This window comes from Hemitrygon akajei, chromosome 2, assembly GCF_048418815.1.
Source record: "Hemitrygon akajei chromosome 2, sHemAka1.3, whole genome shotgun sequence".
NCBI classification, from domain to species: domain Eukaryota; kingdom Metazoa; phylum Chordata; class Chondrichthyes; order Myliobatiformes; family Dasyatidae; genus Hemitrygon; species Hemitrygon akajei.
Window position 1 is genome coordinate 95,939,459 of NC_133125.1, and position 12,291 is coordinate 95,951,749.

Below are 12,291 nucleotides of genomic sequence, written 5' to 3' on the forward strand. Positions count from 1 at the left end.
TAGCATATAAGCACTAAATGATTCCTTACTAGTGCAAGTTGAAAGTATTTCTAATCTTCCATAATGTCCATTGGGACTATGGGTAGGCAAATAAACACTTAGAAACTGTCATTTTTCACTCTCATTCAGTGAACCTAGGATTCTGCAGACATCTTCAGCCAAGGTCAAGGCTTGCTCCTATTGCTTAGCATTTGTATGAACCCAGATCACAAGAGAGACAAAATGTTGGCTAGGTGTAAATGTTATAAATAAACAATTTGATTTGATCATGAATCCAATTACCTAAATCGTAATACATAAACTGTGTAGTAGTCTCTTATCAAAACACAGCTGAGCTTTAAATGTGATCTATGAACTGAGTCAAAAGAACATTGGTAGAAAGATCATATTTCTTTCAACAGTTTAATTTGTGAACATTACCTGATCTTGCAATGCTTGGTCTAATGCCTGACTTGAAGCGTTGGAAAGGATGTCGAAGAGGTTTACCAGGATGCTGCCTGCTTTAGAGGGCGTGTGTGCCCATCATGAGGGGAGGACAAACTTGGCATGTTTTCTCTGGAGCAACGGAGGCTGAGGGGAGACTGCATAGAGACTTGTAAGATTATGAGTCATAGATAGAGTGCACAGGAACTATCCTTTTCCCAGGGTAACAATGTCTAATACCAGAGATAATGTATTGAAGGTGAGAGGGGTTAGGTTCAAGGGGTAGGTTTTTAACTCATAGGGTGGTGGATGCCTGGAATGTGCTGCCTGGTGTGGTGGTAAAGGCAAGTACATCAGAGGCTTTTAAGAGATGTTTAGATAAGTATAGGAATATGAGGAAAATGGAGAGATATGGACATGATGTAGGTAGGAGGGATTAGTTCTGGGTATTTCTGATTTAATTTTAGCTGGTCTGGCACAACATTGTGGGCCGAAGGGCCTGTTCCTGTGCTGTACATTTTTATTTTCTATATTCTATGTAATATGTAAGTAATGGTGATTTCTCTGGCCTTGTCGTAAATTACCTTAAATAACAATTCTAACCCAAATGAAAATGATAAAGTAAGAGGCTATTCCCCATTATGGAGAGAGCAATTATGTCTATCAAGTTGATTTTGGCTCTCTGCATTTTTAGAATGAACTTACTCCAAGTTATTTCACTTTTTGAGAGTTGCAGCCAAATACATTTCATCACTTCTTGCTTTTAGGTATATGTGCCATGATGAAAGACTATTATTGATAGAAATTTGGATGAACCTTTCCTTCATATGTGTTTTCTAATTATTTAAAGTAACATAGGTAATAAGCATTGAGAATTCCATACAAAAAATAAACTAGCAATCACATGCTGTATTAATTATTGTTTGTTCGTTCTTACATCACAGCTGTCTTCAGCTGAAAGCAAATTAACATAATCTGTGATGATGGATTAACTTTTAGCCTTTTCACTTCTTTGTATTTTTGTTGGTATATATTGTCCAATTTTTATTTCCTTGTAATGATGTGTAAATTATTTCAGAATGAAGTTCCAGTCATTGTATTAGGATCATTAGCCACTCCATGTGGCATAATTCTATTATCCATCACTTTTCTGGTGGTCACACAATCCCAAATTCTGAATAAATGCTTTTCATGGAACAACAATGGATATATTCATGTGTTTGACTGAGTTTTGATATAACTTGTGCCATAGGAATGCAAATTGTGAGCTAAGTAGACCACTTCTGTAGTGGGCAAAGTGAAATGCCTCTTTCCGATAGAATATAGCAGCGGGTGCGACTCTGTTCAATGCAGTCTCGGCTTTGTTGTATTTTAAAATCGGATCTTGGAGAGTTACTTACCTTTTGCTGCCACTTTCATGTGTCTACATTTTTAATCAAATGTTGACATTTTCAGATTCTTTGAAAAATACTGTGACATAAGGTTGCTCACATGAGGGATGGCAAATATGCCAATGTTTAAAACACAGCTATAGTGTTGCCAAAGTATAGTGAAGAATGTACTGTTGACACTGATAAAATAGTGTCCCTTTTACCATACTTAGAAAGACACCGTCATCATGAAAACTTAACCAAACTTTTCCTACATTGAATTACATGGAAGTAAATTTATAGAAAATGGTGAATTGAAAGGATCATTGTCCAATCATAGTATTTCATAATAGCTCAAAATGTTTTGTTGGCAGATATAAATACTAATTTTCTCTATTTTTATGGGGAATATTTTAGTGCATAAATATATCAGAGTAGTTGATCACAGACGCGAAAGATTCCACAGTTGCTGGAAATCCAGAGCAACACGCACAAACTGCTGGAGGAACTCAGCAGGTCAGGCAGTGTCCATAGAAGTGAATAAACAGCTGACATTTCAGGCCGAGATCCTTCTTCAGGATTGAGAAGGAAGGGGGAAGATGTCAGAACAAAATGGTGGGGGGGGGGAGACGAAGCAGGTTAGCTGGAAAGTGATAGGTGAAGGCAGGTGGGTGGGAAAGGTAAAAGATTATAGAAAAGGAATCTGATAAGAGAGGACAGTGCAGCATAGGGGAAAGGGAAGGAGGAGGGACCAGGGGGAAAACAATAGACAGAAATTTGTTTAAAGGTAGGAGAAATTGATATTCATGCATTCAGGTTGGAGTAGGTCTTTTAAATGGGGCTTTTGGGAACTGCATACCACTGGTAAGGCTGATATTGTTGACTGTTTTTAATTACCCCTGAGAAGGTAGTAGTGTTCTTCAATCACAGTAGTCTGTCTGCTAAGGGTGGAGAAATAGCAAGTTGGTTTTCAACCTGGCCAAGCGTGAAGTGTTACACTTTGGGAGATCAAATATTAAGAGACAGAACATTCTTAATGACAAGACCTTTGACAGTGTTGATGTGCAGAGGCATCTTGGGGTCCAAGTCCATTGTTTCCTGATAGTGGCTACACAGTTTGATAGGATGGTAATGAAGGCACATGACATAACTCACTATTTTTTGCTCACATTTTGCACTACTTATTTAATTTTATTTAAATAAATATTTAAACTTAATCTAGTACATTTAGCTCAATTAAGTGGCTTCCCCATTTAGTGCAAGTTTCATGGAAATTGTTAAAAGGGATCAAAAAGACAAACTACCATTTAACTGAGCAACAACTTATGTATAAAATGAAATACAGAACAAATTAGAAAACTACTAATACCCCTGCTGTTCTTTAAGACTGTGTATTAGTTCCTAATAGTTATCAATGGAGGAATTCATCTGCTGCATTCTGTTAATTGATGGTAAATAAACAAAATCAATGCAGGTACTTAGTGAATTACCTTCAAACAATGCTTTTGACAATGGCATCCTCCAAATCTTTACTTTCATTGAAACATTCAAGATGGTTGTCGATACCTTCATAATTCCTAACTTGTTGAAGTAATTAACTTATTTCATTTTTACTCCTGGCTATCTCTGGCATCTCCCAGCCTGAATGCTTGAAACCTCATAACCAAAATAGTTCTGAATTGTCTTAATGCTTATTTTTTGCCAACTATCAGTGACAAAAATCCTTGATTTTTGAAGACAACACATGCAACTGTTTAAATACTGACTGCCCTGAGCCTGGTTCAGTGTCTAATGGCCATGCAAGTGCACATGACTTATGTAGTTAGAAACTATTCAGCAATAGTCCCCTGTCTCGATTAAACAGCATAGTGTACCAAATAAACAAAGGAAATCCTGGCTATATTCTTGATTTAGTTTATGTTCCAAATAAATGGCTGCATAGATTAAATGATGGCCCAATTAACTGGAATTCACTGTATATAAAAGTCTTGGGACATATACCTGTAGCTAGGGTGCCTAAGACTTTGGCACAGTACTATAGTAATTTTATGTATTGCATTGTACTGCTGCTGGAAAAACAACTAATTTCATGACGTGTGAGTGATGATAAACCTGATTCTGATATGTGTCTCTATTGTGGATTGAGAGTGGGAAGAAAGCAGGGAGAAGAGAATCATGGTTGGGAAAAGGGGAAGGGAGAGGGAAGCACCAGAGATGTATACTGTAATGATCAATAAACCAATTGTTTGGAAGCAAATGACCTTGCCTAGTGACTCAGGGCTGGGTGTGTCTACAACCCCACCCTGGCACACCTTCTCTACCACCTGTCCCCACACCCCTCCTGTGCTGCTCCACCCTCACCATTGCCAATATCCTTTGCTCCCAACAGATATACAAACTTGCTCTCACTCCACGTTGATAAATACAGCACTGTGTTTAGTACAATACAGTCTTAGACACCCTAGCAATTTATATACACTTTGAATCTTTAACATTAGACCTTCCTCTTATGACAAAAATGTAAACATTTTCTCATTTATACAGTTGCAGTGATAACTCCTTGGGGCAGTGACCCCCTCAGTAGTCAATTCACTGTAATCCTTCTTATCTAGCAGAAATGAAGGATTGCATAACTTCCTAAAGATTACATGTGATATTAAGTTTATTATTAGGTTTAATAGGTTTACTGTTGTATTAAACTTAAAGTTTGTTTTCCAATGTGAGTTGGTTATCTCAGTTGAAGCCATCTTCCAAATTCAGTGAATCCACTGGAGATGAAATGAAATTTTAAGTGATCTTAAAGCTTACAGACTGACAGTACACTGGCATTACTGACAGGGCTCCTCGCATTGTGGATGGTGCTTGTAGTGGATGGGAGTTATCTGGCTGGGATTTGTGGCCTGGGTTTCAAGCCCCACTGTAATACAGAAGATCTCTGATTAGCAGAATCTCAATGAATCAAATTGTTCCCCATCTGTGCTCAGACTAAGTCAGGCAAAATAATGTTGAGGCTTTTCCATCTACTCCTTCCTGATCCCTGACCACTTAATGAGAATGTTGCCATCCTCAATGTGTATGCTGTGATCCAGGTATATTTTGAAAAGTAAATGAAGCTAAGTGTTTTTGATGAACCCAGCTTCTTCCTTCCTATCAGAGGGCGCAATGTTTTTTACCGCCGCTGTGTCATGAAGTTTAACAAGTATCCTGTCTGTCCATTCTCAAAAGCAAGCGTGCTATAAACCATCAGCTTTATCCAGTAAAACCCCAGTTCACAATCGCTAATGAGAATCAAATTTGGGTGGAATGCCACATCAGGGATAGTAATTTAAAACATCTTGCACACAGTCGTGTCTGAACCAGCTCCAGATAAGAACATTTTGATGCTCGTGCGAGCAAAACACTTCTAGTCACCAGTTGTGCATCCCAAAGTATTGACAGGAATATGTGCACCACTACCTTTCCCCATTGTAATAAAATAGAGGAACTGTATCCACTAGTGGTTTTACAGTAATAACAGGACCTGTACCCAATGTTATAAACTAGACACCTAGATCCAGCATTTGTGTACTAATAGAACCATGCAGTCCATTACTATCCCTTAGCATTATAAAATAGAAGTCCTCTATCTGCAGTCGCATGCCCACATAATTGAATTGTATCCAACAGTATTGCATCCTTGAGTCTAAAACTGTATATGAACCTGGATCTACACTCAGTATTCAGAAGACTCAACAGATCCTGATATGATCACTGCATCTCTGCTGCCAGACCCAGAATGGCCTTAATCCCATGCCCAGGCTAGAGAATATCTGAGGCAATGTTGGCTGGGTTTTGTTCTCGGCCTAAGCCTCAGATGACTAGGTGAAAAGTTGAGTTCTCCCTCCCGTATTCAGCTGCAGTCTCTACAGTGCTCCTATGGAGCCACCAACTTTTCTAGCCCTGGAATTAAAGTCATCCACCTAAAAATTCACCGACTAGTTTTGCCCTTTCCCCAGATTGGCAAGGTTATCCAAACAGGAACTTTGTGGGCCTTTACATTAATCCTGACTCTCAGTAGAACTTACAGGCCAATGATGTTTGATAATGGGACCAAGTTGCTGTTCACCAGTTTGGACTATAGTACAAGCCTAGAATGGGAGAACATTCAATGCTCAGAAAACATAATTTAGAATGTAAATATTTAAAGAGTAAAAAAGAAAGCAGGTTGAAATTGGAGTAAGTGTACTCTTCGAACAACAGTTGTTATAAACAGGCTGGAATTGGAGGTCAATAATTCTAAAAAAAAATGTACAAAAAGCAAATGCAATGGCCTAGTGTGATAATGACACCAGCTGTATGCCTAGTAACAGATTTCAAGTATGGCTGTGTACAAGCTGTGTACAAGTATGGCTGTAATTATTTCTTCAAGGTGACCTTGAAAATATTTCAAAATAATCAAAAGTGACTTAAAGATGCTCTATATGTCTGATTGATACCACAATTTAAAGGTAGGTAAAAGCATTGAGATAAGTGCACGAAGAAGATATAGTTCTGGTACAGAGTTTAGGTCAGAAGTTTGTATGCTACGATTTTGATGTATTGGAACTTTGCCATACAAGGCAAACAAAAAGAAATAATGAAGCTTTCAAGTGAGTCCCCTCATGGTTATATCAGGATAGAGCACTTGGTTCAATAACTCTAACTTAAGACACTCATAAAAGAATGAAAAACCTGTAATTGTCAGCCACATAGTTAATCCTTAGCCTTGTGTCACTTTTCTATACATGGAATTTAAAAGACTTCCTCTGATACACAGGGCATCAGCCTTTACAGACAGGTAGGCTATTTGGTAAATGCTGCTGAATGCAGTTTGTGGTACTGATGTTTGCTTTGAGAAAGGTTCCATCAAAGAAATCCTTTTGGAGCTCAAATCAGAAGTACTCCCTGCGGTGCTCTGTACTGTTCCTGCCCTCTTTGTTGTTGCTTTTTTTCTCCCGTCAGCTTATATTGAAACCTGGCATTTGAAATCAGACTGATATTTGATGATTAATCCTCTTTTCATCATGCTGAGAAAGCCATGTTTAAATGCTGGAATAATTTGCACATCATTTAATGAATGTTTGCTTTGAAACACTTACCTTGGTCTTTTTTATTCTTTCTTCTTTTCCCCTGTAGATTTGTATTGTTGGTTTTTATTATGCCAAAAACAAATCAGCAAACTCTGCTGTTGTCTAAGGATCATAAAAATTGTTCAAAGAATGTCTATGCAGAAATGTCCATTAGTTTGATTTAACAATCAACTTTCCTTTATGGGAAAAAGAAACCTTCAGTCAAACCTGACACCTTTGTCTAACTTATGTAAAGTTCTCAAAAAATGCAGATGCCGGAAATCTGAAATAAAGACATGATTCAGAAAATACTTAACAATAGAATGAAACAGAATGAATATTTCAGGTCAATACACTTTCATTAGAATTAGGAAACTTAGAAATTAACTAATAGTAACAATCCAGAAAAGAGCATAGAACATAAAAATTTAGAAATTAAGCTTTTGAAATTTTCTTGGTGGTGTTGAAGAAAAAATGACCAAGTGTAAGCTGTTTTTCTCTTCACAGATGCTAGCTGAGTTTTTGAGTGTTTCCAGCATTTTCTACTTCATGTTTTGTAAACTTATGACTTTGATCTTTGATTTTTCTGTCGCTGGTAGTAAAAGCTATGTTTCAGAAGCATTATTTAAATTTGTCGAAGTTTTACTCACTGTAACATGAAACAGTTTCGTAGCAGTTGACCATCTTATACCAAGTAGGAACATTTTCGACTGTTAAACTGTGAGGAAATTGACCATATATTGGCTTAGGGAGCGAGATTTTAAAATAGCTTTTCATTGGTGCAAAGACCCTAGTGTATTATAGAAGTATCCCCATGTAGCTGTTGCTATAGAGGAAGCATATTCTCATAATAATTCCAATTAAGCATGCTCAGTGGACTAGTGAGAGAGGCCCATTGAGGATAACTGAATGATTGAAGGATGAGACAAAGGCTTTTCAATCGTTTTGACTATCTTCAATTCAGCAAGAGCATTTTCTTGCAAGTTTTCCTATTCACTCAAACTTCAAATATTATATTTTTCAGTATTTTGTTTGATCCTGTTTACCAAGCACAAAGCTCCTTAAACCATAGATTAATACCTTTTATTTTCTAAATCACTGACTCTGACATGGGATCTCGAATCGTTGGAGAGCACCATATTAGTAAATCCTGTACTATGCCAGGGAGATTGTTTGCACAAAAGATTTGAAAGATGAAAAGCATTATACTCCCAAAAAAAATCACCCTGGTGTTGAAGTCTCTTGATGTTTTTTTTTAAACAAACTTCAGCATGAGAATAGCTCTTGAATATCTAATTATAAGGTTTTTTAAAGACGAGTGAAACTTTACTCATGCACTTAATGCATTTACACACTGAAATGCGCCATATTTGCAACTTTTAATTGAAATATTCAGTATCAATATTTAGTACAGAGCATTAATGCTATAAATACTTCATTTACAGTAAAATTGTGTTAGATATAGAACATTGAATGTGGAATAGTACAGCACCAGAACAGGCCCTTTGGCCCACAATGTCTGTGCCAGCCAAGATGCCAATTCAAAGGAATCTCATCTGTCTGCATACAATATACTCTCTCTATCCCCTGTCTGTTCCTGTGCCAGTCTGAGTGCCTCTTAAATGCTATTATTGAATCTGTTCCACCACCACTTCAGCAGGCATGTAACTAGTCCCCAGTTAATGTACAAGATGATTTTCTTTTTACTCAGAGCAGGTGTTCCCAACCTGGCGTCCATGGACTCCTTGGTTAATGGTAGGGGTACACAGCTTAAAAAGGTTTGGAAGCCCCTGATTTAGAGCATTCTGTGTTCTAAGTAGGTATATTAATATTTCATCTGAACATTTCATTGCTTTTCTAACAGTTGATACGATGGCAATTCTGACTCCTGTCTGTAGGCAGTTCATACGTCAGCCCCGTGACTGCGTGGGTTTGTTCTCGGTGCTCCAGTTTCCTCCCATATTTCAAAGACATACGGGTTAATATATTAATTTGTCACATGGGTGTAATTGGGTGGCACAAACTTATTGGACCGGAAGGACCTGTTAAAAAATAAAAATAAGGTTCAACATTCTGTCAACAGACAACACCTTATTCTTATGATGTTAGACAAGAATTCTCTTCAACCGCTCTTTCAAAGTTTGTAAAGTTGCTGAGTCAGTGACTTCACTGGTTGAACCCTAATTGAGATAGCATGTGCGTGCAAAGAGAGTGGATGCCTAGAAGGACTAAAAACAAGATGTTTCAAAGTACCACTGCTCTCTCTAGAAATGAATGATCACCCATACCTGAGAAGGAGAGGCCACCAGTTCACTCTGCCTAAAGAATCATCTGTGGTACAAAACAGCAGAATTGACCTTAGTTACTGATACTTGATTGAATGCCACACAAGCAGGAAAGGTAGAAGTGTGCTGCAGCAAGCAAGATTTTGTTTTAGACTTGATTTTGTGTTAGAGCAGGATTCTCAACTGGGCCCCGATGGACCCTTTGGTTAATGGTAAAGCTCCATGGCATAAAATGTTTGGAAACTCTGTTTTAGAGCTTCAGTGTAATCCAAAAACACAATTGTCTGATGTCAGGGTCACATTATTATCAATAAAATTACTTTATTTTTAATTTTATTTTAGCGATGAAGCTAGAGGAGTAGGCCCTTCTCACCCTTTGAGCCATGCTGCCCCAGCAACTCCCAGACAAACCTGATTAATTCTAACCTAACAATGGACCATTTCACAATGATCAATTAACTTACCCAAAGCATCTTTGAACCATGGGAGGAAAGTGGAGAGAAAAGCCACGCAGTCCATGGAGAGGACTTACATGGGCTCCTTATAGAACATTGGCAAAATTAAACTCCGGTCTCCAAAACAACCCGTACTGTAACAGTGTCTTGCTAGCCATTCCACTACATGTGGTGCCCAGTGTAGGATTTTAGGATATTATAGATTGTTCCTATTTATTTATCATAGAGACCACAACATTTTAAATAAATATCCAAATGAAATCTATAATAATGACTTATTGTTTTAATTTTTTCATTCACCTTTCTAATTAATTTTCATTAAAATATCATTTGTTATAGAATTACAGGCCAGAAATTTCAGATATTCCAGGGGGTTAACAGGATACATCAATCACTATCTTAATGATACATCTGTAATGTTAAAATAACAAAGAGGCAACAGATAAAGATTAGTATTTCAGAATAGAAACATAACAGCAGTTATCATCTTTATGGGATTTGTCGTATGACATAGGCATAAGATTGTTCTTGGCAATCCTACAGAAATGGTTAGCAATTACCTTCTTTTGGGCAGTGTCTTTACAAGATGGGTGACCATAGCAATTATCAATACTCTTCAAATATTGTTCCTGGTATCAGTGATCTCTCAACCAGGATTTGTGATATGCACTAGCTACATACTAGTGTAGTAGCTAGTATCCTGTTAACCCCCTGGAATATCTGAAATTTCTGGCCTGTAATTCTATAACAAATGATATTCACTACCTGCTCCCTTGGCTTCACATGACTCTGGTCGGGGGCTAAGCAGGTACTACACCTTGCCCAAGGGTGACCTGTAGGCTGGAGAAGGAAAGAGCACCTTACACATCCTTTGGTAGAGGTTTGTCTCCAATCTGCCACCCAATAACAACAGTATAAAGAAATTAAATCAGAAACAGAATCAGTATCAAAGCAAAAAAATACTAAGGTAGTGTTCATGGGTTCAATGACCATTCAAAAATCTGGTTGCAGAGGGGAAGAAGCTCGTGGTTCCTCCTCCTTGATGTTAGCAATGAGAAGAGGGCATGTCCTGGGCCACCTTTCCTGGTGCTAAATAAGTGTTCATCAAACAATTAAATTACTTTTACATATTATCATAGTCTAAAGCAAGGCTTTCCAACTCAGGGTCAACAGACCCTTTGCTAAATGGCATGAGAAAAGGTTGGGAACCCCTGGTCTAAAGTCTAGCCATAAAGAAACCTTGGTTAATTTGTAATTTTATGGGAGAACATGATGTAAACTTAAAATTAAAACTTTTTGAGAGATGAAATACCTTAAAATTAAGAAAATAATTCAGATACACAGCACTACTGGTTCACCATTCACCCTGTTGTGACAAGCCTACGAAGATGATTGTGCTACAACTCAATAATCCTAATGATAAATTAAATTAATAATTTTTCAAAAGCATAATCACTTTAATTACCAGATATTATCTAACCACTTACTTCTTCAATTTATGAACACTACCTTACTTCATTATCTTCCCAGGTATTCATTTGCATATTTTAACCATTTTCAATGTACAACAATTTGGTCTGTACCATATATTCATCCTATTGATCCTAAATCAATCATTTCATATTATTTGAAAGTAAAATATAATGTGTTCATACTTCTGTACTTAAAATATTCAGAATTTGTTTTTCTTTTTTTTTGATGCATTCTAACTGGCTGCATCACCATCTGGTATGGGAGTGGGGTCTATTGTGCAGGATCAAAGTAACCTCCAGAGAGTTGTAAGCTTAGTCAGCACCATCTTGGGCACTAGCTTCCATGGTATCCATGACATCTTCAGGGGGTGGTGCCTCAGGAAAGCAGCATCCTTCATTAAGGACCCTCATCACCCAGATCATGCTTTGTTCTCTTTGCTACCATCGGAGAGGGGGTACAGAAGCCTGAAGGCACACACTCAATAATTCAGGAACAGCTTCTTCCCCACTGCCATCAGATTTTGAAATGGTCATTGAACCCATGAACACCACCTCACTACTTTTTTATTTCTATTTTTGTATATATGTATATATACCTACTGTAATTCACAGCTTTTTTCTCTGTTATTGTGTATTGCATTGTACTGCTGCCACAAAGTCAAGAAGTTTCACAACATATGTCAATGATATTAAACCTGATTCAGAGTCTGATTCTAATTGTGATGTGGATACCAACAGCAAGGCAAGCATTTATAGTCCCTGAGAAGATGGTGATGACCTGCCTCCTGGAGCACTGAAGTTCTTGTACTGAAAGTCTTCCTACATTATTGCTGGCTTAGGACGTTCATGATTGTTGTCCTCAAAAGAGTAAGGATATGCTATACAAGTCTGGATGATGCCTAAGTAGGACTAGCAGTTGTTGGGTTCACCATGGGCCTTTGGCCTTTGTACGTCTAGGTGGTTGATCACAGGTTAGAAAAGCCTGACAAATCACTGCAATGCATCTCATAGCTAATCCTTTGTTAGACAAAGTCAATACAAGATGCCTTAATGAAAATTTACAAGGCACTGCATTATTTGAAAAAGTGCTGGTTTTTGCCTTTTAGTTTGGATATCATTCAGCTAACACAATTGTGAAAGGCATTTCTGAGAACTTGCTTTGCTGAAATTGGCCACAGCATTTGCTTATCAAGCAACGA

General features: G+C 37.6%; 1 protein-coding gene across 2 annotated transcripts in view; it reads left to right on the plus strand.

Annotated features, from left to right (window-relative positions):
* Nucleotides 1-12,291, plus strand: part of LOC140714573 (rho GTPase-activating protein 15-like) — a 734,693-nt gene that overhangs the window by 413,644 nt on the left and 308,758 nt on the right. The gene's annotated exons all lie outside the window — the stretch shown is intronic.